This window comes from Papaver somniferum, chromosome 1, assembly GCF_003573695.1.
Source record: "Papaver somniferum cultivar HN1 chromosome 1, ASM357369v1, whole genome shotgun sequence".
Classification (NCBI taxonomy): Eukaryota; Viridiplantae; Streptophyta; class Magnoliopsida; order Ranunculales; family Papaveraceae; genus Papaver; species Papaver somniferum.
Window position 1 is genome coordinate 101,036,160 of NC_039358.1, and position 26,992 is coordinate 101,063,151.

At 40.1% G+C, this 26,992-nt stretch overlaps 1 long non-coding RNA gene across 2 annotated transcripts; it reads right to left on the minus strand.

The window, feature by feature from the left end:
* Positions 1-1,445: 1,445 nt before the first annotated feature.
* LOC113295299 lies at positions 1,446-4,882 on the minus strand. Of its 2 annotated transcripts, none has more exons than XR_003332803.1 (11): positions 4,764-4,882; positions 3,837-3,927; positions 3,398-3,497; positions 3,054-3,134; positions 2,834-2,941; positions 2,669-2,726; positions 2,527-2,595; positions 2,292-2,366; positions 2,128-2,202; positions 1,902-1,973; positions 1,446-1,824 (listed from the first exon to the last, which is right to left on the minus strand). It is a non-coding gene; the product is annotated as an uncharacterized LOC113295299 (long non-coding RNA). The 2 variants fall into 2 exon arrangements; XR_003332802.1 differs by having other exon boundaries at positions 3,722-3,927.
* Positions 4,883-26,992: the final 22,110 nt, after the last annotated feature.

The following is a 26,992-nucleotide window of genomic DNA, read 5'->3' on the forward strand; positions in this document are numbered from 1 at the left end:
ATTAGATAACCACAGACAAACCAAGGTCTCTGTGAATTGATTATGTTAAAATCATCTTCCGCTAGGAAACGAATGAGGACTTTGTTGCGTAATCCACTAAAAGTTATAACAGTAGGAGATTGAGCAAGAGGCCACTGTTTACATATATATAGTGGCGAATTGAGGAAGTAGGTACAAAGGTTTCGCAGCACAAATAACCCACCACACACCATTTCCAATTGTTATCAGACTCAGCTAGAATAACAATTTTATCAATGAATACTGGATCAGATAGGGTAGAAGGTAGAGATAATTTTTCAGCCATTTGAGCATAAAGGTTTTGAATTTCTAGGTTTGTTGTATGAGAAGTATATGGAAATTTTGGGGAATCTATGATATATAAACTGGATATGTATGAATAGGGATAGAAGGGGAGAGGAGCAAAGGTAATGAATATAATATGAAGGTGGATAGAAAATAATCTATTGTTTGTACTGTCCTGATAGAGTTTACAGATAATAAGGATGAAGAAATGACAATGGGTATTTCCTATGTTTTGGATTTGAACCTTAAAAAAGGAAAGAAAAGTCTGTTGAATAAGGTTTGACAAATTCTCAGGTGGAAATTGGTGTAAGGTAGTTGTTGTAGTTCTGTTGTTGTTTCTTTTGGAGGTAAAGCTTAACATATGGATTGTCCCTATCTTTCCCATTTTTTTTTATGTAAAGACAAGGATGGGGGCTTTGGGTTCACGTGAGGAGAAAGATAATTATACAAAGTAATAACGAAACCAATGATCCATGGCAAGGTTTTCCTTGATACGTATATATGAAAACGTAAGCATGATGAGGTTAAGGGTTGGTGAATCATAAATGGGTTTGTCTTTTTTTGGATAGGTATAGGTCTGATGGTATAAGCTGCCAAGAGCATTAATGGTATTGATATGGAAGAATGGGTGGTGAGGGTTAAAAGGGAGAGAGTGGAGGGAAATGATATTTGGTAATTTATCGCTTTGCGTCCTAATGTATCTTTTGATAGTGTGGCTAGACATGATGGTTAGGTTGGTTCTGGAGATAATCCATCTGGCAGACATACTCCAAACCTCAATGGTACCTCTCAACAGGTGTTGCATTCTCCTAATCTGCATAAAATACAAGATTTTAATTAGACCCCAAATAAACCTATCCAAGTTAGATGACCTACCACTACACCAAAACAACTGATTTCTAACTGATATACGCGTTGCAATTAATTTAACCAACGCTTATATACGTTGGTAATATGGCGTAGCAAATTTATGTGCAACGCCAAAATACGTTGCACAAATTAATTTGTGCAACTTATATAGATGTTGCTCAACCGGATTAGCAACGCTTTATTTTGCAATTTGAGCAATGGATAAACTAATTTAAGCAACGTAATAAATAATTAAAGCAACTCATATATACGTTGCAAAATATTTTTTGAGAAATAAAAAAATACGATTTTTACTTTCCAAAATTCCGGTATTACAAAAATGTGCACCTGCTCCGTTGAATCCAACGACAAATCCAATGTTCTCTCTTCCAACATGGATTACATATACAACTTATACGCTCCACAGGAGATCAAAGATAGAAATACATTTGAATACTACATCGAACTTGCAACATTAAATGAGATGAACTAATACCGCGTAGGGCTTGAAGATAATTGCAACATTAGATGAGATGAACTAATACCGCGTAGGGCTTGAAGATAATCTCGGAGTAGGGGAGCTGAATTATGATTGATTTAACATACTAACTTTCTAAAATTGTTGCGTAGTCAACCTGATGCAGGGAGCCAGCCCAAACTTCTGGTCTCATCCTGTAAGCGCGCATAAGAATCAAAAGAAGTGTAAGTGATTACAAAAAAATAGAAGTTCTGATTAGCATGCTAATTACCTCTTCTGCTAGACGCTCATGCACACTCTTAGTGCTCATTGAAGAAGGAGAATCCTTTGGCTTCTCATCAACCTTCAACAACAAAAATAAACGAACGACATATGTCATCTAGTGTTTGAAATATAGAGAAGAAATACTATGTAAATAGGTATTGAACTCACAAGCACATGTACTTAAAAAAAAAAGCTAATTTAAAGAGCAGTCTCTACAGAGGATATGAGCTTACTAGACTCGTATACTTAGCATCAGCTTGTCTCACCAACTTAGCACTGATGTTTTCAACTGGATCTTCCAACTCAACCTAGGAGATATTTACCAAAAATCACATCAAAACAGCATTAAACTAACATTGCATACAAACTCCCAAAAGCACCATGTAAAGGTGTCTACCTCTTTGGCCACAAACTCTTCATCGCTCACAATCTTGGTAGAGCCATACTTCATTTCCAAAACAACTTCCCTACCCTTAGGACCAAGAGTAATATGCAAATTTGTTAACACTATTTTAGGATGGCATAAAATTGAGAATAAGTTAGCAACCCCGTAACAAAAACTTTTTAGGAACTCAATCCAACACATGAATACCAATTTAGGATAAGAAATATGGACAACATTATGCACATACAAAGTTTTCGATGGCAAAATAAATATAGCAACCATCAGATACGTTGATTTTGGAGATTCTCTTGTTCAACTGCAACCACACACAGAAAAATGTTAGTAGTTGCACAAAGAGAAAGAAAGAGCATGGGTAGAGATTTTCTTACTTCTTACTCTTCTTCAAAAACTTCACTTGTATAATTATATATCAGATGTAGAACTTGACTGCAATCAAGAGATGATAAAACAAATTACAGTACTTATCTAATTGGGGCTACATTGATTAATAAACCCTTAGAGACATAAAAAATAAATGAGCATAGGCTGCACACCACTGCAATATCTTCCAGATCAAGCTTGGACAAGTCTAGATCAATTTTCACAAGCAGCGGAGGAGGGCCTTCCTCTCCCCATCACATTCCGTCACGAGCAGCTTGTACCTTGGCAAATAATTCAGTTATGGCTAGTTAGGAGCAGCAATTGTAGGATCGATAAAGTAACTCATGCGCCACAGGAGAGAGTAAACGGTAAATTTGCAGTCGGAGAACCAACCTTTTCAACAAGATCCTTAAGTTGTTCTCGTCCTTGAAGCTTACGCAACCCTGGAGTATTTGGTGATGAAATGTCGATAACCTGTATGAATTTAAGACCAAACAAGCAATCACAATCGAAAATTTATGCAGGCCGGTGATTAATTGAAGATCAAGTCGGCAAATATCCATGTCGTCATGGAGAGCTAAGAAACGTACTTAAAAATGAAACAAAATAGGAGGTAGGTATGAATCTCAGACACATGCCAACAGTTCACCCAAGCCTGGAAGATACAAGTTCAGCATCTATTCTAGAGTAGAACGGAGACACATGACTATGGTATCTATTTCCTAGTTAGTACTTACCAGCTTATTCGGCTCCTCTTTACTCTTTAAGCAAACAGTGTGTATTTCTAATTACCAATGTGCTTGTCTTGTTGCCTAAAAAGATAAGAATGACTCCCATCTGAAATAGACAAAACCAGAACAACAAAGGTCAGTAGAAGCAAACAGTGTGTATTTCTAATTACCAATGTGCTTGTCTTATTGCCTAAAAAGATAAGAATGACTCCCATCTGAAATAGACAAAACCAGAACAACAAAGGTCAGTAGAAGCAAACTTTTACTCTCTCTAGGAGGATACATCGAATAATTTACATTCACACAAGTAAGGGACTGAATCAAATTTACCAAATGTTGATACGTAGAGGTGGATCCATTAGAAGGTGACTTGTTGGCGAATCGGAGGAATTTGAAGATCACGTAAACAAGCAAATTTCAAAACACTGTTTTCTTCCAAACTTACATTACGAAACCAACCACAAGATGTTCCAAGCATCACTATAGCTTTTCCGTCTAAATATTTCGCGATCTCGGTCCAAATATCCTCTTCAAAACTGTAATTAAGAAACTCAAACAATTGAGTTGATGACAAATTGAAACAGCGATGACCAAAGAAGTTCAGTAAATATGATATAAGAGGGAGAATCAAAGAAGAAAACTAATTCTGAATCTGAACACTTAAGATCGAAACTTAAATTCAGATTTAGCAAAATGATCTGAATCAAAACTGTAATTCCTAACTAAAATTAAATTCAAATTTACCAAAGAGAAACTCAAATTCAAGTGAATATGAAGACGTTTCATGCTTAACGTTGAAATTGACTGAATCAAAACTGTAATTCCTAACTAAACTGAGCTCAATCACGAAAAACATAAACATTAGATATGTGATGATAAATTCGATTTGAAATTCCAAAAGAAAACTCCAAAGATTTTCTCGAGTATTTCACTTCAAAATTCAGATTTCAGCAACAAAGTTCGGAGAAGAAACTCAAAAATAGGTTCAAAAAACTCAATCAGTTTTATAATTGAATCAAACTTGTCATCCAGTTAAATCTTCAATCGAAGATCTAGATTCAACCAAATTGAAAAAAAAATGAAATCAATCACTATAAATTACAGAAGATTCGTGTACATCTTACTCGTCGTACAGATCCAGAGATAGAAAAAAAGAAAGAGAACAAACAAACAATAATTAATTAATACCACAACATAAAATCAAACACAAACCCAGATTTAAATTAGCTAATCTAACAACCCTAAAAGGAAATCGAAGAAAATAGTTCACCAAATAAAAGCCCTCAAGTGAAACTAAGCAAACAAACAAAACCCACGACAGTAAGAACAGATTAAGAGCTGAAAATGGTTAGAGAGTGAGAGATGAGTATACCTGTAGTAGAAATCTAGGGTTTAGAGTTGGAGAAACGGGGTTTGATTTATGAAAACTTGGATTGATTCGCGATACCGCTTAGGGTTGGAAGAGAAGAAAAATATGGGGAGGAGAACTCGTTGCCTGAGAGATAAGAGAATAAAAAGTAAATACTCCCTCCGTCCCACTCCTAAATGACCTATTTGATTTTAGATTTTGTCCCAATGATAAGTGACCTATATCACTAAACAATGAGATATTCCGGAATTATCCTTTTAGTTAATTATAAGTAATATATGAAATATGTATAATTTGATAGGCATGTTTATATTCGTTACGTAGGTGTTTTAAAATGCTTTTCAATTGTATGAAATTTGCGAACATCCGTGGAGTATTTTGAGAGATAAACCATTTTTAAATTTCACTAGTTATTATTCATAAGGGTATAATTGTAAAAAATGATTAAAAATACTATTTTCCTTGCTTGCCTTAAAAATTGTGCAAATTTCAAATAGGTCACTTAGGAGTGGGACGGAGGAAGTAAGAAAAAAGAAAATAAATGGGAGATAATATAAAGTAGATGGACAATTTAATCCTCAAACTAATTTAATAAATACAAGCGCGTCCTTTTTTTCTTCTTTTTTCTTTCCCTAATAAATAATATTTAGTGCAATGGATTTTCTGGTGCGCAACAGATATAGAAGTTGCTGAGGGTGCAACTTCTATATCCGTTGCACATCCCAAAATTGAAACGTTGCTAAAACCAGGATATGATGTAGTGTACCAATACCTCCCTTAATAGAAGTTCTAATAGGAGTAATGGTTAAAGAGGCTTTTAGGTGTTGAAAATAGGGTTTGATAGGGTAATTATGATCTTGAAGATGAAAATAATACCCATGGTCTTGAATGGGCGTGGTAAACAAAGCGACATGACGCTTAACCAAGCGCCATAAATGGGAATTAATGGACACAAAAGGGTCTTTAAAAGGGGTTTTAGTCGAGGGATTAACACAACCAATATGTTTTTTTCTAGGTTTATGATCAGAAAATGAAAGAATTAAGAGAGAGAGAGTAGATTTAGGAAATGGAAAATCTAGATGATCAAATTCATCTAGGTAATGTTGGAGAGAATATTCCGGTTGTTCCACCATCCTCAGCGGAGTATGAACAATCCAGGGTTCTTGATTTTTCACCGAACATTGAAGAGATTCAGAAATTGCGGACTGATATTCAGGCAGAGATTGACAGGCATGCACATGAGTTGATCCGTCAAAGAGAAGAGCAGGATATGATTCGTCAAAGGGAGAAAGAGAAGCTTGATAATCTGTATGTTGTATGGAAGCCAAAATATTTTGCAAGGTGTGAAATAAAAGAAGAAAAATGGGCTGAGAAACACTCCAAGAGTAAGAGATATAGTAGTGCCACTGGGACTGACTTTGATGCGTCAGATGAAGGTTTTGAATACTCAATAGAAGAGGTTGATCAAATCGTATCCAGCAAACAAGGATGGATGTGTTTACTTTGATCGATTTACGTACAACCTGTAATATTCCAATTATAAAGATAAACAATATAATGCGGAAAAGAAATAATACAGACACCAAAAAATTTGTTAACGAGGAAACCGCAAATCCAGAAATACCCCGGGACCTAATCCAGATTGAACATCAAACTGTATTAAGCCGCTGAAGACTCTAGCCTACTATAAATAACTTCGGACGAAATGTAGTTGAGACCGAATTAAACCCTCATATCAATTTAGTTATAGTCGCGCTCCTTACGCCTCTTGAATCCCAGCAGGACCCCGCGCAATTGATTCACTTAGCTGGCGTCCTTTACATCCTCAGAGTTGCTTCAACTCAATTGAAGACTTTAAACCAATCTGCTTCCCACGGATAAGCCTATATGTGATTTCCTTTTTAATCGTATATCAAGGTAAGTCTGGAAATCGATAGCAGTAGCCTAGATTATTATCACCTCACAAGTATTAAACTTGTGCAATCACAAAGTTTGAGACAAAGAGAACTTTGTGATTTCTATCTACCTTGTTTGAGTGAGCAGCTCAACAATCAAAACAAGATCAGGATACTCGGACTATGAAGATAAAGATAGTTAGACCTGGCTCCACTAATCCCTAGGTGAAAATAAGAGGGTACCCAAATACACCACAATCTTTTTGTTTTCAACCTATAAGTCCTCTTACCGAAAGTGATCGTCTATGGACAGAGTCCAGACAATACAACTGTTAGAGCATTGCTCAGTTGAACCCACCAATCGTTGGTATGTCAAGTTTGGTTGTCAAAATTTTAGTGAATCAAAACTCATGTTAAGAGTCGCTTGATTATGTACTAGAGTCAACTTCGTATAGGTTAGCTTTAAAGTATTAGGATTTGAGACATCACAAGTATTGTGAAGTCTTGAAGATGTGAATAAGTAAGGAGCTACAACGACAACAATCATCCTTCCACTTGAGGTTCGTGATATTTGACTTGAACTGTTTCATTCCCTAATGTATCTTTCAAGTCATAGTATTAAGGAATACAATACGAGGCTTATTGCTTAACCATTAAACTTTGTAGATAAGACATCGCCATAATCATTTAAATGCTATTGTGATTATGTATGGGTATAAGGTGAGGATTTCATCCTAGGGACAATGTTTTACATGTGTTCTAAGGAAGTAAGTTCATAAACTTGTTTGTGAACCGAAAAGGAAATTGCCAGACGTTATTGATTTTGTTATTCATTGCATATCTTATGAACAACCAATATGTGTGTTAGAGCATTGCTCGGTCGAACTCGAATGCGTTGCTATCTCAAGCATGTTTTTCAATGTTAATGATCAAAACTATAAGTCTTGATTTCTACCCTATATAGCTAAAGGTCTCGGACTAGGATAGAAAGTGTAGTTGAGCTCAAGACTCCATGGCAATCATCATACAAGACGAAGGACTACTCAAGGAACTGGTGGATCTTCATCGACTAAAAGGTATGTGGATACTTGAACTTATCTGTCACTCAAAAGTCTATCTATTCTATCTCCTACTCTTGAGACAAAAGTCATGCTGATGTATAGACTTTCATTATACACATTTGATATTTTGATCCGAGTTTAACTCACCTATATATTTCTCCAAATATGTGTTGGTAAGCTTTCGCTTTAGCCAAATTCATCTTTACCTAGTGACGAATGTCATGTTATGTTTCAATCACTTTGAAAATTGCTCTAACGAATAACGGCTACATAACGTCTTCTGAGAATGTTTCAATGATTGAAATGAGAGTTTAGATTACATCACCATTGGTAGGATATAAGAATTGTTGTGGAAACACATATATGTATAAGTCCTTATTCCTTGAACCAAAGTTTGCAAACTTTGTTGATCAAGAGAAACGGAGTGTGGCGTGAGCCAAGTCCGCAAACTCAGTCCGCGAACTGGCGAAAGTTCTCGACCCGAGAATTTCTGCTGAAGTTTGTGAACTCCTTCCGTGAGCTTAATTCCGCGAACCCAGTCCGCGAACTTGAGCATGTTATATCTAAAATTGGTTGTTCTTGAACTCATGTTTATTTAAACTAAGGAATGCTTTTGCAAACTGTGGCTATAAAGCTCATGAACCGATTCGAGTGAATCAAACCGTTTTTGCTTCGATTGTGTCTTGTGTAGTTACATAAGATCTAAGCAATTGAAAAACTCTCTAACTAGTTCATTTGAGTCATTTGAACTAGTTATGGTGAAGAAGAATATGGTGGATATGAAAGTGATCATATGGCTAACCATTTGGTTAACTATTGTTGAACCAACAAATATTAAGGTTTGGGAACGGTTCGTAAACCCAAAATTGGACATTTCATTTGTGTGTAACAAGATAAATTTTCGATCCAATGGTTGAGAAATATTAGCTTGAATCTAATCAGGTTTTCATCTAACGGTGAATATTGAATGTTTTGTTACCAAGCTAACATTGATTGCAAACCCTGATTTGAAAGACTATATAAAGGAGAACTCTAGCAACTGGGAAACATAATCCCCACACCTTACGTGTGATACTAGTTGCATATCTAGATTCGATTCTCCTTTAACCTTTGGTTTCTTCTTCTAAAAACAGGTTAACGACTTAAAGAATTCATTGGGATTGTGAAGCCAGACCGATACTACTTTTCTTGTAGTTGTGTGATATGATCTTCTATCGTTACGAGTACGATTGTAATAATTGGCTCGAGATTTATATCTCAGATAGGCAAGATAGAAAAGTAATCACAAACACTTCGTCTCATCGTTTGTGATTCCACAATATCTTTTTTCGCTGTGTCGATTAGGATTATTGTGAGGTGATTGATAATACTAGGTTGTTCTTCGGGAATATAAGTCCGGTTTATCAATTAGTTCATGTTCACCTTGATTTATCAAAAGACGGAAAAAAACTCATACGTATATTCGTGGGAGACGGATTTATCTATTACCGTAGACTTTTCTGTGTGATACAGATTTGTTTATTAAAGTCTTTGACTTTGGTTCGTAGCAAATCTTAGTTGTGGGTGAGATCAGCTAAGGGAATCAAGTACGTAGCATCTTGCTGGGATCAGAGACATGGGAGCATAACTGTACCTTGGATCAGTGTGTGAATGATTGGGGTTCAACTACAGTCCAGACCGAAGTTAGTTTGGAGTAGGCTAGTGTTTGTAGCGTCTTAATACAGTGTGTGTTCAATCTGTACTAGGTCCCGGGATTTTTATGCATTTGTGGTTTCTTCGTTAACAAAATTCTTGTGTCTGTGATATTTCTTTTCCGCATTATATTTTGTTATATAATTGAAGTATCACAGGTTGTGCATTGTTCAATCAATTAGAATATCTGACCTTTTGGTTGTTGATTTAAATTGATTGACACTTGGATATTGGTCTTTCATCCAAGTTATCTCTTTAGTATTTGATAAAGACTCGCGGATTTCTATTTGCTTGAGTATATATCAAATCGAGAGATTGAGATATAAACTCTTTGATATACTTTTTATCTAGATTGAGTCTGACTGTCTAGTTGATTCTCTAGAAAGTATATTGGAGTTTGTCCATACAGATTGCTAAGCGAAATATTGGGTGTGGTTGTTGTACCCCCAATTTTTCAATTGGTATCAGAGCGGGCAAACACGTTCAAGACCTTACAAGTCTGTGTTTGTGGCAATCTGAGTTTGAGGACAGAATCTCTTCTACGCATACCAAGATGTCTTCTAAAGCTTTTAACTATGCCAAATGTCTTGGGTATACCTCAAAGGATTACTCCTTAGCTGATTCTTCCGAATCCTGAGGTAAGAAGATTGTTTTATCTTGTGATGACATATCTCTTTCTGATGAGACTGTTGATGGTGAATTTTAGTTCATGGCCAAAATTGTAAAACCAAAGTAATGTGTTGACATCCTGCAAAAGATAAATCCATTTGACAAACGATGAGCTCAGAAATCCTCTCGTTTTATTTATTTGAAGCAATTCAATAGATATACAAAATTCACTCAGAATAGTGCATGTAGCAACAATCCCAAATATTCTGTGTATTTGTAGCATTATTAATTAATGCATGAGTTGCCTTGTATTTCCTGTGTTGTTCTCAGCAGGACTCTCATTATTGGTGCGGCATGACGACTGCGTGTTTACTCTCAGCAGAGTAAAACGAATCTCTAAGTGTCAATAGTGAGGTATGCACGAAATACCCGCAGGCCATACCATTCTCTAACCAAGAGAACCCTCTGTCGGTGCGCTTATATTAGCCCGATCGAGCATGTTTAATTCCCTAAGGGAAATCTGGACTGTCCATGTCAGTCTCAGAAACAATCACGTCCACACAAGTTGGACGCATAATTTAACTAGCCTAGACGAACCCTAACAGGAGCAGGCAATCACCGTGATATTCACCGGCGGGTCCGCCTATACCCTAGCCGGTCGAACACCACGCTATACCCCTAACGCCTGTCAAACTCCGGCCCCAAAGAGGGATGGCCGTGTTGCTTTGGGGAAGGCTCAAACGAGCAAGATCGCTCAAAGCAGTCTTAAAATCATCATGATCGTCCAACTTCACCAGCCTGGTTGGACGGATTAGATCATCCCACAATTGATTAGTGAAGCGCTAATGCACACATTAACGGGCCCACTCCTCACCCACCTGATCGGTTTTCTCACGACCTAGCCCTAGAGCAATGAACGCTTGCTCGAAGTGTGGCTGACGTGATGCTTAAAGGGTCGCGGAAATCCCACTAGCGTCTTAAAACGATCACAACCATCCAACTTCGCCAGCATGTTTGGATGGCTTAGATCACGCCTAGGACCATCGGGCAGGAACACATAACTTCACAATCAGCCCAACGTGGGCCCCGCACAATCGACCTCTCCAAAGGAGAAGCATAGCTTGCCAAACCGATTGGCCAAATTCACGCGTGCATGACCGTTCTAAAACCCTAATTAGGGTTTGCAACGCTACATAACTGTCGCAGTTCGATTGCGTCCATCCATCTTCGCCAGCCTAAACGGAGGGTGTAGATGTAGACTTAAGAGGTACTGAGAGTATCAACGTGATAAGCGTGGGCCCACCTATGCGTGTGACCGATCAGCCTAGGCCAACCATGGCCGAGCGCCTCGAAACGCACGCCCAAAGGAGGCATGTCACGCAGTTCCCAAATCCTTTGCGCAGAGGATTTCTATCGCAAATCGATCACGACCACTCGCCTTTGCCATACAAATTGAGTGGCCTAGATCGCACCTCCGCGAGACAGAGTGGCGTGGCCTTGTACACCGGCAAGCCGTCTACACGCATGCCCGGTCGGTCCCACCAGAAACTTTGTTCATGCTTGATTTTAGTCAAGCTAAAGAGTGATGCTTACGCACCTAACCCTAAAATCCATCAACGGTCGCAAACATGTGTCGCAGATCATCTCGTCCGTCCAACTTTTCCAGCTTAGTCGGACAGCCTAAGCTAAGAGTTAAACGACCAATGAGTCACCTTGGTGATCACCGTCCGTCACTCTACCACAAGGAGTGATCGGTCATGGGATGGCCCGCCCATGCGGCCTTCAAACGATTACTCGAAGATGGTTGGGCATGCAGCTATTTTAAGACGCTTAATCCGCGACTTACTCCATTAAGCTTTAAAACAGCGATGCTTCATACATATTGATTGTATTCGATGCATTACATGCATAAAGTATACCCGATATTTCATGAATATTGATTTCTTAAATAACTCAATTATTTAACCTAGCACCGTAGCTACTTCCTGTGGGTCCCACGATCCACTCATTCGAGACATCAAGCATGTCACAAACTGGGGGATACTTACTGGGGTATTGGTCTGGCGGTTTAAAGCGTGCTGCGTGCAACACACCCATTTACAAGAACGTGTCATAAGGCATGGACGGTTAAGGTGATGAGGGAAGTGGGCCAAGAAGTTATCGTGTAACCACCTACACGACCCCACTACTCCATCAATCAATTTTCTCCACTTCCTACGAGATGAAGTTTTGCGCTCAATGAGTTGTATAAATAGGTCCTTCACCTATTTTCAAACAAGACACAGTAAAACCAAGTGTTGTCACAGTATCCAGAAAACACCCAGAACTGATAGCTTACATTGTGCAAGCCAGTTCGACGTTCTGATACAAGTCATAAACATCCAACACCTTCACAATCTCAATACCTTCTTCGCTTCCATCCCTAATATCAACCCCATCTCCTTCACTTTGTGACCGAAACAAGTCTGGAACGGCCATTTCTTGGTTTAGGACAGAATTGTATAGATTGATCTCTCGAATCAAAAGCACTCACGTGCAGTGCATTTGTTTAGGGTTTAGACTCGTTTCTCATCCACACACACCCAAATTTACCAAAACCAGTAGAAATAGTTTTCACTCATAAACAGAGACATTGGGCACTATGGCAAAAGATGAAATGAAGTTCCCCAGAATTTCAAAAAATTCTACTGAGATCATTGATTTTCAGGATCATGATCAGCTCATTGATGAATTTGAAAAGTCTCTTGATCGAGAACATGAACTCTATAGCATCATTGAGTCATTCTCTAAGAATATTGATAAACTTCTCCAAGAAACTACTCTACAGCGTGAAAAGATTAGTGTTCTTGAGGATATAGTTAAGGAAGACTCAATTAGAGATAAACTTTTGATCGAGACTCATTCATCAGAGCTTAACAAGATTTGTGTCGAAAAATAGAAACTAGAAACATCTCTTACTCTAGCCAATAAACAGCGTAGATCCTTGGAAAAGGAAAACTCTGTCTTAAGGAGGAATTCTTCTTTAGAAACTAATTATCATGGATTACAATACATGAAGGATCCTCCAGAAGAAGTTTGTGTCAAGAAAGGTATACATAACTTGCAATCTTCTCATATGGCTATGAAGTTAAAACAGGTGTCATTTGATGCTTCTCCTCCACGAACCTGTACTTTCTGTGGGAAAAAGAATCACTATGCTATTCATTGTTTTGCCAGGAGGAAACAAATTTCTAAACTTCATAATTTGCTTCTTTCCACTGTCAATGGAACATATAGTCAGTTGACTACTGCAGTGAATCGCATGCCCACAGAAAACCAGAAGTCTTATAAATATGATATCTTTCTTAGAAATCATCACATAGTTCAAATGCGTTCTAGTGGTATAAATTCTTGTGCTTCCGATAAAAGCATTCCCTGTGTTTATAAGACTGGTTCTGGTAAATCTAAGTCTAGAAAATGGATTCATATTGTTGATGGTGGATTTTAGTTCAGGGCTAAAATTGTAAAACCAAATTTAACGCGCTGACATCCTGCAAAGGGTAAAGCTGTTTGATAAGTGATGAGTACCTCTTCACTTTATTATTCGAAGCAATTCAATAAGTATACAAAATTCACCCAGAATGGTGCATGTAGCAACAATCCCAAATATTCTGTGAATTTTAGCATTATCAATTAATGCATGATTTTCCTAGTATTTCCTATGTTGTTCCTCGTCGAACTCTCATTATTAGCATGACATGACGACTGAGTGTTCACTCTCAGCAGAGTAACATGAATCTCCAAGTGCCAACTTCGAGACAAGCATGAAATACCCGGACATGCTACATCACTCTCTAACAAAGAGAACTTCGAATCGATGCGCTTTCAGCTTGATCGAACGCATTTAATTTCCTTGAGGAAAATATGGACTGTCCATATCAGTCTCAAAAACGATTGCAGCCATACAAGTTGGACGCGCAATCTAACAAGCCTAGCCAAACCCTAGAAAGAGTAGGTGATTGACGTGATGACCACCGGAGGGCCCACTTATGCCCTAGACGGTCAAACATCACACGAACTCCTCCCAGAACGTCAAACGTCATCCCTAAAATAGGGTGGTTGCGCTTCTTTGGAAGAAGTTTGACGAGCTTAGACTGTTCAAGGCAGTCTTAAAATCATCACGATCGTCCAACTTCACCAGCATGGTTGGACAACTCAGATCATATCGCGAATGGTCAGTGAAGCGCCAATGCACACATTGGCAGGCCCACTCCTCATCCACCTGATCGGTTTTCTCACGACCTAGCCCTAGAGCAATGAATGCTTGCTCGAAGTTTGGATGACGAGATGCTTAAAGGGTCGCGGAAATCCCACTAGTGTCTTAAATCGATCACAACCATCCAACTTCGCCAGCTTGTTTGGATGGCTTAGATCGCGCCTAGGACCAACAGGGAGGTGCACATACGTTCACCGTCAGCCCAACGTGGGCCCCATACAATCGACCTCTCCAAAGGAGAAACATAACTTTCCAAACCGATTGGCAAAAGTCACGCGCGCGTGACTGTTTTAAAACCCTAATTAGGGTTTGCGGCACTGCATAACAGTCGCAGTTCGATCGCGTCCATCCATCTTCGCCAGCCTAAACAGAGGGTGTATATGTAGACTTAAGAGGTACCAAGAGTATCAACGTAATCACCGTCGGACCCACCTATGCGTGTGACCGATCGTCCTAGGCGAACCATGGACGAGCGCCTCGAAATGCACGCCCAAAGGAGGCATGTCACGCAGTTCCCAAAATCCTTTACGGCAAAGGATTTCTATCGCAAATCGATCACGGCCACTCATCTTTGCCAGTCGACTTGAGTGGTCTAGATCGCACCTCCGCGAGGCAGAGTGCCATGGACTTGTATACCAGCAAGCCGTCTACAAGCATGCCCGGTCGGTCCCACCAGAAGCTTTGTCCATGCTTTATTTCGGTCAAGCAAAAGAGTGATGCTTGCGCACCTCTTTAAAACCCTAAAATCCATCAACGGTCGCAAACGTGTGCCGCAGATCATCTCGTCCTTCCAACTTTGCCAGCTTGGTCAGACAACCCAGACAAAGAGTTAAACGGTCAATGAGGCACCTTGGTGATCACCGTCCGTCACTCTACCACAATGGGTGATCGATCAAGGGATGGTACGCCCATGCGGCCTTCAAACGATCACTCGAAGATGGTTGGGCATGCAGCTATTTTAAGACGCTTAATCCGCGACTTACTCAGTTAAGCTTTAAAACATCGATGTTTCATACATATTGATTGTATTCGATGCAATACATACATAAAGTATACACGATATTTCATGGATATCGATTTCTTAAATAACTCAATTATTTAACCTAGCACTGTATGCTACTTCATGTGGGTCCCACGATCCATTCATTCGAGACATCAAGCATGTCACAAAATGGGGGATACTTACTGGGGTATTGGTCTGGCGGTTTACAGCATGCAGCGTGCAAGGCGCCATTACAAGAACGTGTCAGGAAAAGGTGGACGGTTAACAGTGATGAGGGAAGTGGGCAAAGGTGTGATCGTATGATAATCACCACTCCTACACGACCCCACTACTCCATCACTTCACCTCCTCCACTTCCTACGAGATGAGGGTTGCGCTCAATGACTTGTATAAATAGTTCCTTCACCTATTTCCAAACAGGACAGACAGAGAAATCAAGTGTTGTCACAGTATCCAGAAAACACCTAGAACTGATTGCTTTCATTGTGCAAGCCAGTTCATCATTCTGATACAAGTCATAAACAAACAACACCTTCACAATATCAACACCTTTTTCGCTTCCCTCCCTAAGATCAACCCCATCTCCTTCACTTTGTGACTGAAACAAGTCTGGAACGACCATTTCTTGGTTTAGGCCAGAATTGTGTAGATTGATCTCTCGAATCAAAATCACTCCCGTGCAGTGCATTTGTTTAGGGTTTAGATTCATTTCTCATCCACACACCCAAAATTACCAAAACTAGCAGAAATAGTTTTTACCCATAAAAAATTGGCGACCACAGTGGGAGATTAATCTCTCGGTTGTGAAGTCAATTTCTTCAATACCCAGTTCAATTTTACTGATTCCAAAATGGTGGATCTTACGTCTGGATCAGCAACCAATCCCGACGGAACTAGCGCTGACAGCACTATTGTCGTCGATGTCCCGGTCAGTGGCGTTACCGTACATACTGTCAATGCAATCAATGTATCTCGTGGAATTATGTCTTCTACCACCAACGCCAGTGGAGCAGGAGATGTTCCATTGGGCGTGACGCCTCCCATCACCAGAGCCAGAGCAGCCGCAAACCCTGGTATTTCTTCAAGTGTAACGCCTCCAATCGTCACCAGAACAACTTCCACTCCTCATTCAGGACGAGGGGCTGGAGAAACAAGAGCAGGAAAACCCCTATTACCATTGTGGATTTGATGGAAAGGCAGGAAGTTCTTGTTATGGCTCAGACGGACATGGCTTCAACTCAGAAAGAGGTACTTACTTTTCTCAAAACATTAACAGAGCGATTGTCGCAAGAGTCACCACAACCTCTGGAGCCAACAAGGAGCACCTTCAACGCACCCGGAGCGGGCACTTCAACGACACGGCCCTACATGGATGAAGAAGCTCGTTTTTCTCCTGAACGTCTAAGGTAAAGGAACCAACCATACGACTTCATTACGCGTGAAGACCTGGAGCGACTCCTCCAAAACCGGGGCAAAGGAAATCCAATGGACATGCACCAGCATCAACCTCCATACCCTCAGGATGTACAACGGGTTCCTCTTCCAAGAGGATACACCTCTCCTCAATTCTCCCTTTATGATGGTACTAGTAACGCTCGTGAACACATCTCTCGATTTTTGGAATCTTTAGGGGAACACGAATATAGTCATGTTCTGCGCCTGAAAGAGTTCTCGAAGTCACTTATTGGAAGAGCGTACACCTGGTACAACAACATCGCACCTAACAACATATCCAATTGGAGTGAGACGGTCAGTGGTTTCTACCGGAAGTATTTCTTTGTGTCTGAGCAGATCACCTTTTCAGAATTGGGGAGAATCTTTCAACGGAACAACGAGCATCCAAACGACTTCGTTAAAAGATTCAAGATTCAAGCGTTGGATTGTCATGATCCGAACGTCACCGAACGCCAGTTGGTGGAATTATGCATTAACGGGATGGTGCCTATATACCGTGCTTTATTAGAGAATCTGAGCTTTCAAACATTTTCTGAGCTCCATGAAGTCGCTAAGCGTTCAGCCACAACGGCCCCGACATTGTTAGAAAGAACCAGAATTGTTCGAAATGAAGATGCACGTGAGAGTCGAGGAAACATGCGTCTCATCAACAAGCAATATAACACTGGTCCTTCTGTAAGCGTGGTAGGCGAAGGAGGAAAGAGGAAAGCTTCAGCAACAGAACAACAACCCAAGCGTGCAGCTCCAGCGAAGACAACTTCATCTCGAAAGAAAGCGGGAAAAACTCCTGTGCAAGAAGCTGGTGATACCATCCCGGACTTCCCGTTTCCCATGAATAAAGTCATAGAACTATTAGAAACGTGGATTCAGGATAACGCGATCAAGATACCTCCTATCAGACGTTCATCGACCGAGGAAGAGATGGAAAATCCCAAATATTGTCGTTACCATAGGTTCGTCCATCACCCGACTAAGGATTGCAACAAATTGAAACACATTTTCAGAGAAAAGGTGGAGGCAGGAGAGCTCCAGTTAAGAAACGAAGGTGTTCATAGGGACCCTCTCCCCGTTAGGAGCTGCATGATCTCCGGGGATTCTGTTCACAAGACTGTACATCCTATGATGGAACATTTGTGCGAAATCCTGTATTTCTCCAAGGCACAGCGTCAAGACATATTTGCATCCCTCAACCACATTGTGTCAGGCAGGCGTTTGTATCCAGAAAGGGAAACAACGAAAACTCAGTCTTTCCTAGAAGATGCAACCAGCAAGGGGAACTGGGGACTCTTGACCGTCACTCGTTTGAAAGATGTCGAGTTCGACAGCACATTGATTGATGCAGCCTCCGAATTCAACGTCATCACCGTCTAGACTCTGAGAGCCGCAAAGATTTCAAAGCAGGAAACTATTCGCAGCCCAACCGTAATTAAGAATTCAGAAGGAGAATTCAGAGATGCCTATGGATACATTGATCTTGAAGTTAAAGTGGGTGATGCCCTGACGCATGCAAAATTCTACATAATCAAGGAATATCCTAATTATGACATAGTCCTGGGACGCTCGTGGATACACGACAACAAGGCAACGCTGGGAACATGTCCTTTGCCAATTTCAGTACCCGAAAGAATCTCCAACAAGCCATCCAATCCCGAAGATTACCTGCTGTCGTATCAACAGCTTGCAGATGTGACACAACTTCCCGGAGAGAGCCCGTCAGCATAACTTAAAAGGTTCCGAGCTCAAGAATTTATTTACCCCTTAAAGATGGCACAAAATTCTAAATTAGCCTAAATCATCATTACCCACTAGATTAAACCAGAAAGAAAACCCTAAACGAAACATTTCATGTCCTTTGGAAAGCGGTGGAGGAATGGAATATGTGCAAAGGAAAAGAGGGAAAGCGCTTCGAGCAGTCTACTCCAACATAATTAGGAAGAACTCACGTTAGAAGCACAGAAAGGTTCGTGATATTTCATTATGGCATTACTTTTTCATCACAAGGATAACATGCGATCGCATTACTGCCTGAGAAGATTTTGATATAGCCATATTGGAAAATTTATCTCAAAATAATATGAAACCCTTATTCAATCAAGCGAGCAAAAAAAAAAACTTTAAACTCGGTCACCGCTGAGTACAAGAGGAAAGTGTTCATGAATTACGAGAAAATATTCGTCAAAAAAAAGAGAAGAAAAGGGAACAGGGAGATTTAGTCATCAAGGAGATCAATCGTGCCTTCACCATCACCGGAGTCTACTTCAACATCATCGTCATAGGCCGCCACTGTTTCTTTCTTTAAGTCTGCCTCAACTTCCCTTTCGGATATTTCTGGGACGTCAGCAACGTTCTCCGCTTCAACATCCTCATTAGTAGGAACAACTTCCATATCTTCCTCAAGGGCCAATACAACGTTGGAGATTGTGCTGACAACCTTTGGGTGCTCGAGTTCATCTGTATTAGAATCAAGGATTATCACGCCATTGTGGATCATATAATCATACTTATCTTCACATGGAGGACGTTCATGTTCAACTCTTCGCCTCTTCAGCTGTGCCGCAAACCTCTCAGCCCTCGCGCTTACTGGTGATTGCGACGCTTCATCGTGTCTTATTTTTTCTTCCCTGTCAATTGAAGACAAAAGAGTTTGAGTGCACTTTCGAGTGATACGCAGATGCAGAATCGACATGCCCTGTATGGCATGGCTAGCCTCGCGAAGTGGAAGATCAATTTTAGCCATCACCTCCTCGAACGCATCAGCCTCAGGTTTGTTGACTTCAAAGCTTCTTTCAGGAGAGGTATCAGAGTAATCATCACCAACAACCTCCATAAGATTCTGCAGGAATAGGTTATGATTAAAAAAAAAAAGATCAAGACGTGTGACAAGCCTGGAGCAATACCTGGAATAAAGAAGGAAACAATTCTGCGATGGGAGGAGTTTCAGAGCCTTCTTTATATTTCACAAGTTAACAAGATCCCGGGAAGAAAAGAAGTCTCCACTTGCCGTTTACAAAGGCTACAGATGCGGGATAACAATCAGCGGACGCTTATCGATCTGAATATTTGAGGACAGCTGTCGCGCAATAAGAAGAAATATAACGACTAGTATACACGAGTCATTAAAGAATCCCAGTAGAAGGAGGATTCCTTTCTTAGCTCTAACGCCCAAATGAGGAAGCCGGTCCCACCAAGGCTCCATGGTCACGCCCGGCATGCTCACATGGATGATCGTCGTCGGTCGGCCAGAGTTCCTCCAGGTAAACTTCTTTATCTCGTCCTTTTACGTTGTATACATAACCATCTAATTCCTACCCCACAATAGTGCAACCATTATGTGCTAGGCAGGGGACTTAATGTTGATGGTGGATTTTAGTTCAGAGATAAAATTGTAAAACCAAATTTAATACGCTGACATCCTGCAAAGGGTAAATCCGTTTGATAAGTGATGAGTACCTCTTCACTTTATTTATTTGAAGCAATTCAATAAGTATACAAAATTCACCCAGAATGGTGCATGTAACAACAATCTCAAATATTCTGTGAATTTTAGCATTATTAATTAATGCATGATTTGCCTAGTATTTCCTATGTTGTTCCTCGCCGAACTCTCATTATTAGCATGACATGACGAATGAGTGTTCACTCTCAGCAGAGTAACATGAATCTCCAAGTGCAAATTTCAAGACATGCATGAAATACCCGTACAGGCTACATCACTCTCTGACGAAGAGAACTTCGAATCGATGCGCTTTCAGCTCGATCGAACGCATTTAATTTCCTTGAGGGAAATCTGGAATGTCCATATCAGTCTCAGAAACGATTGCATCAATACAAGATGGACGCGCTATCTAACAAGACTAGCCAAACCCTGGAAAGAGTAGGTGATTGACGTGATGACCACCGACGGGCCCATTTATGCCCTAGCCGGTCGAACATCACACGAACTCCTCCCAGCACGTCAAACGCCAGCCCTAAAATAGGGTGGTTGCGCTGCTTTGGAAGAAGATCGACGATCTTAGACTGTTCAAGGAAGTCTTAAAATCATCACGACCGTCCAACTTCACCGGCCTGGTTGGACGACTCAGATCATCCCGCGAATGGTCAGTGAAGCGCCAATGCACACATTGGCAGGCCCACTCCTCATCCACCTGATCGGTTTTCTCACGACCTATCCCCAGAGCAATGAACGCTTGCTCGAAGTGTGGCTGACATGATGCTTAAAGGGTCGCGGAAATCCCACTAGCGTCTTAAATCGATCACAACCATCCAACTTCGCCAGAATGTTTGGATGGCTTAGATCGCGCCTAGGACCATCAGGGAGGTGCACATACATTCACCGTCAGCCCAATGTGGGCCCCACATAATCGACCTCTCCTAAGAAGAAACATAGCTTGCCAAACCGATTGGCAAAAGTCACGCGCGCGTGACCGTTTTAAAACCCTAATTAGGGTATGCGGCGCTGCATAACTGTCGCAGTTCGATCGCGTCCATCCATCTTCGCCAGCTTAAATGGAGGGTGTAGATATAGACTTAAGAGGTACCAAGAGTATCAACGTAATCACCGTGGGCCCACCTATGTGTGTGACCGATCGTCCTAGGCCAACCATGGCCGAGCGCCTCGAAATGCACGCCCAAAGGAGGCATGTCACGCAGTTCCCAAAATTCTTTGCGGCAAAGGATTTCTATCGCAAATCGATCACGGCCACTCATCTTTGCCAATCGACTTGAGTGGCCTAGATCGCACCTCCACGTGGCAGAGTGGCATGGACTTGTACACCGGCAAGTCGTCTACAAGCATGCCCGGTCGGTCCCACCAGAAGCTTTGTCCATGCTTGATTTCGGTCAAGATAAAGAGTGATGCTTACGCACCTCTTTAAAACCCTAAAATCCATCAACGGTCGCAAACGTGTGCCGCAGATTACCTCTTCCGTCCAACTTTGCCAGCTTGGTCAGACAACCTAGGCTAAGAGTTAAACGGCCAATGAGGCACCTTGGTGATCACCATCCGTCACTCTACCACAAGGAGTGATCGGTCAAGGGATGGCCCGCCCATGCGGCCTTCAAACGATCACTCGAAGATGGTTGGGCATGCAGCTATTTTAAGACGCTTAATCCGCGACTTACTCCGTTAAGCTTTAAAACGGCGATGCTTCATACATATTGATTGTATTCGATGCATTACATGCATAAAGTATACACGATATTTCATGGATACCGATTTCTTAAATAACTCAATTATTTAACCTAGCACCGTATGCTACTTCATGTGGGTCCCACGATCCACTCATTCGAGACATCAAGCATGTCACAAACTGGGGGATACTTACTGGGGTATTGGTCTGGCGGTTTACAGCATGCAGCGTGCAAGGCGCCATTACAAGAACGTGTCAGGAAAAGGTGTACGGTTAACAGTGATGAGGGAAGTGGGCAAAGGTGTGATCGTATGATAATCACCACTCCTACACGACCCCACTACTCCATCACTTCACCTCCTCCACTTCCTACGAGATGAGGGTTGCGCTCAATGACTTGTATAAATAGTTCCTTCACCTATTTCCAAACAGGACAGACAGAGAAATCAAGTGTTGTCACAGTATCCAGAAAACACCTAGAACTGATTGCTTTCATTGTGCAAGCCAGTTCATCATTCTGATACAAGTCATAAACAAACAACACCTTCACAATATCAACACCTTCTTCGCTTCCCTCCCTAAGATCAACCCCATCTCCTTCACTTTGTGACCGAAACAAGTCTGGAACGACCATTTCTTGGTTTAGGCCAGAATTGTGTAGATTGATCTCTCGAATCAAAATCACTCCCGTGCAGTGCATTTGTTTAGGGTTTAGATTCATTTCTCATCCACACACCCAAAATTACCAAAACTAGCAGAAATAGTTTTTACCCATAAAAAATTGGCGACCACAGTGGGAGATTAATCTTACTGGGGTATTGGTCTGGCGGTTTACAGCGTGCAACGCGCCATTACAAGAACGTGTCTTGAAAAGGTGGACGGTTAACAGTGATGAGGGAAGTCGGCAAATGTGTGATCGTTTGATAATCACCACTCCTACACGACCCCACTACTCCATCACTTCACCTCTTCCACTTTCTACGAGATGAGGGTTACGCTCAATGACTTGTATAAATAGGTCATTCACCTATTTCCAAACAGGACAGACAGAGAAATCAAGTGTTGTCACAGTATCCAGAAAAAACCCCGAACTAATTGCTTTCATTGTGCAAGCCAGTTCGTCATTCTGATACAAGTCATAAACAACCAACACCTTCACAATATCAACACCTTCTTCGCTTCCCTCCCTAAGATCAACCCCATCTCCTTCACTTTGTGACCGAAGCAAGTCTGGAACAACCATTTCTTGGTTTAGGCCAGAATTCTGTAGATTGATCTCTCGAATCAAAAGCACTCCCGTGCAGTGCATTTGTTTAGGGTTTAGATTCATTTCTCATCCACACACTCAAAATTACCAAAACCAGCATAAATAGTTTTCACGCATAAACACCTATCTATTCTGATCCTCTTGAACCAGTTGCAAGAGGTCCTAGGTTTAGTCCTCAGAAAAAACCTTCTGACGGATATGTTAAAAACACCATGTCTTACTCTTCTGGGATGAAAGACAACCACAGAAAGACGAAGAACACAAAGATCAAACTGTCAGATGATATATACAACTCCTTTCTCGATGATCATAGTGGGATTATATTACACTCTACCACCTGACTTCAGGTATGCTTTTCCTTGTTTCTAACTAGAGAGGTGCAAGGAAATTTATTGAGAAATGCTCAAGTATGTTGTATATTATTTCAGTTTCGGTTTTTTTGTGCGAGTTTTTGTGCTAACAGTCCACAAACATCCGCGTCCTCCCCTTGAGAGTTCTTAGGGTTTCCAAAAAACAGGAGTTTCCTTCTCTTGTTTACATACACATATATATTGCGCGTCTCCATCCCTACCAAAAATTTATATGGAGAACTCTACAAAATCTCAAGAGATTGTACATCTTGATATGGAGGAAGACGCTCAAGGACATGAGTCAATTCAAGAGATGGTTCTAAAGAAGATGCTTGAAAGAAAGGATCACAACTCCTGGATTGATAATTCTGTCAAGGATTTGATTCGTGTTTAGAACGATTCAAAGGTCGAGTTTGCAAATCTTCAACTGCAAATGAACTAACTCTTGGATGGTCAGGCCAGAATCCTTGCTAATCAGAATATTCTGATACGGAATCAAAAGAAGCTCATCATGGACTGCACCAAGGCTAGACAGCTTGCTCGGGTTGTTGATCGCAAAGTTAGTGTTCTAACTCACGAACATGGTGTGTCCACGGTCAAGAGAATAAAGGAAATCAGTGATACCTTCTTTGATGAATTCATTGAAAGATATGAAGTTCTCAACGAACTTTGATTTTCTCCTTTATTGCCTAATAAATCTTATATTTTTTTTGTTTTATTTAGAAGAATAACTAGAATTTGGAATATCCATTATTGTGATTACACATAGCTATGTCCAACGTTTTCATCTTCATGTTTTTAGATTTATTGGTTTAAATTCTAAATTTTGTTTGGAAGATGATTTTTGCAGTATTAATGTTTATGATTTTATATATTGCAATAGTGTTATGAGATGTGTGTGTTTACGTCCGTGAACTTGACCGTATCATACCTTGTCAAAAGTAAAGTCTTCGTATGTAGATATCCATATGTTGATAAAAGAATGAATTGATTTTTGACAAATACAAAAGTTAAGCCTATATTGTCAATTATTGATGGAAGATAGGTTAAAATCTTTTGTTTTCAAGGATTATGTCTATTGAATGTCGTTATGCGAATAATGATGGAAAATAGAATGAATCCTTGTGTATTCCTCAGTAATTGATCTTCCCTGATCCATATTTTATGTATTACTGTGAGGCTCCGTGAAGTATCTTACGTTGAGCATTGAACGACCAAGTTGATTATTTTCATGATTAGCTATGTTGTTGTTCCGTAAGGTACTTTATATCGAGCATATTCAACTAAATTGATCATCTTGTTTGGTTATTTAGTTGTTGCTCCGTAAGTTTTCTTATGTCGAGCACGACCAATTAAATTGATTACTTTTGTGATTAATTTGACTGTGTATTTCGATTAGATTAATTATGGGTTCTCTTGTGATTAATCTAATTGTATATTTTGAGTCTCCATAAGTTCACTTATATTGAGCATTTGTCGATTAAATTAATCATGGGTTCTCTTGTGGTTAGTTTAATTGAATATTTTGGATTCAAATTCATACTTGTATGTGATTTGTTATGTCCAAAGAAATCCTTCTTTTCTTTCGAAATTAAGGTCGCTCTTGTTGTTCTTTCGGGAATGACATTTTATGGGGGAGAGTTCTTTTGAACTTGTGCTTAATTGCCAACTTTGTGGGGAGTGCGGTTGTAGAATATTATAGGGGTTATCTTGTATCTTTACAAACTCCTTGATGAATGCATTTAGCTTCGGCTTTATGATTGCATCTAAATAAGATGATATACTTTTGCTTTCTTTTGGTCAAGAAATGTCTCTTTCGGAAATTTCATTAGGATCCCGTTCTTGTACCTTTGCCAATTTTATTGAAAAAAAGGGGGAGAATTAATATGTAGTTCACACTACAAATACATATGGTTTTCGGATCATTATGTAAGGGGAAGTGGTTTCCATGTGAGATGGAGTATTGACTAAGGGATAGTGATACATATCACCATAGATTGTTGTTGAAGTTGTGATACGATTGGACTTTGACGTTATGTAATGATACTATGACACTGTATAACAATGATTGAGAACTATTGTTTTCCTGTTGTTATAGCTACGGATTTTCAACAACGATGATGCTAAACTTACAACCTTTGGGATCATTGGAGTACTTGGAAGTGACGAAGATTTCGAGTAATGTTGAAGATTAGGCATGTGGAATAGGAGCTACAAAAGTTAATTTATTTATTTTTTGTATTCCATATGTATTAATAGTTTTGTCACTAAAATTGACAAAGGGGGAGATTATTAGAGCATTGCCCGGTCGAACTCGCATGCGTTTCTATCTCAAGCATGTTTGTCAATGTTAGTGATCAAAACTATAAGTCTTGATTTCTAGCCTATATAGCTAAAGGTCTCGGACTAGGATAGAAAGTGTAGTTGAGCTCAAGACTCCATGGAAATCATCATACAAGACGAATGACTATTCAAGGAACTGGTGGATCTTCATCGACTAAAAGGTATGTGGAGACTTGAACTTATCTGTCACTCAAAAGTCTATCTATTCTATCTCCTACTCTTGAGACAAAAGTCGTGCTGATGTATAGACTTTCATTATACACATTTGCTATTTCGAGCCGAGTTTAACTTGCCTATCTATTTCTCGAAATATGTGTTGGTAAGCTTTCGCTTTAGCTAAATTCATCTTTACCTAGTGACGATTGTCATGTTATGTTTCAATCACTTTGAAAATTGCTCTGACGAATAACGGCTACATAACGTCCTCTGAGAATGTTTCAATGATTGAAATGAGAGTTTAGATTACATAACCATTGGTAGGATATAAGTATTGTTGTGGAAAGACATATATGTATAAGTCCTTATTCCTTGAACCAAAGTTTGTGAACTTTGTTGATCAAGAGAAACGGAATGTGGCGTGAGCCAAGTCCGTGAACTCAGTCCGCGAACTGGCGGAAGTTCTCGACCCAAGAATTTCTGTTGGAGTTTGTGAACTCCTTCCGTGAGCTTAAGTCCGCGAACTTGAGCAGGTTATATCTAAAATCGGTTGTTCTTGAACTCATGTTTATTTAAACTAAGGAACGCTTTTGCAAATCGTGGCTATAAATTTCATGAACCGATTCGAGTGAATCAAACCGTTTTTGCTTCGATTGTGTCTTGTGTAGTTACATAAGATCTAAGCAATTGAACAACTCTCTAACTAGTTCATTTGAGTCATTTGAACTAGTTATGGTGAAGAAGAATATGGTGGATATGAAAGTGATCATATGGTTAACCAAATGGTTAGCTATTGTTGAACCAACAAATGTTAATGTTTGGGAATGGTTCGTAAACCCAAAATTGGACATTTCATTGGTGTGTAACAAGCTAAGTTTTCGATCCAACGGTTGAGAAATATTATCTTGAATCTAATCAGGTTCCCATCTAACGGTGAATATTGAATGCTTTGTTACCAAGCTAACATTGATTGCAAACCCTGATTTGAAAGATTATATAAAGGAGAACTCTAGCAAC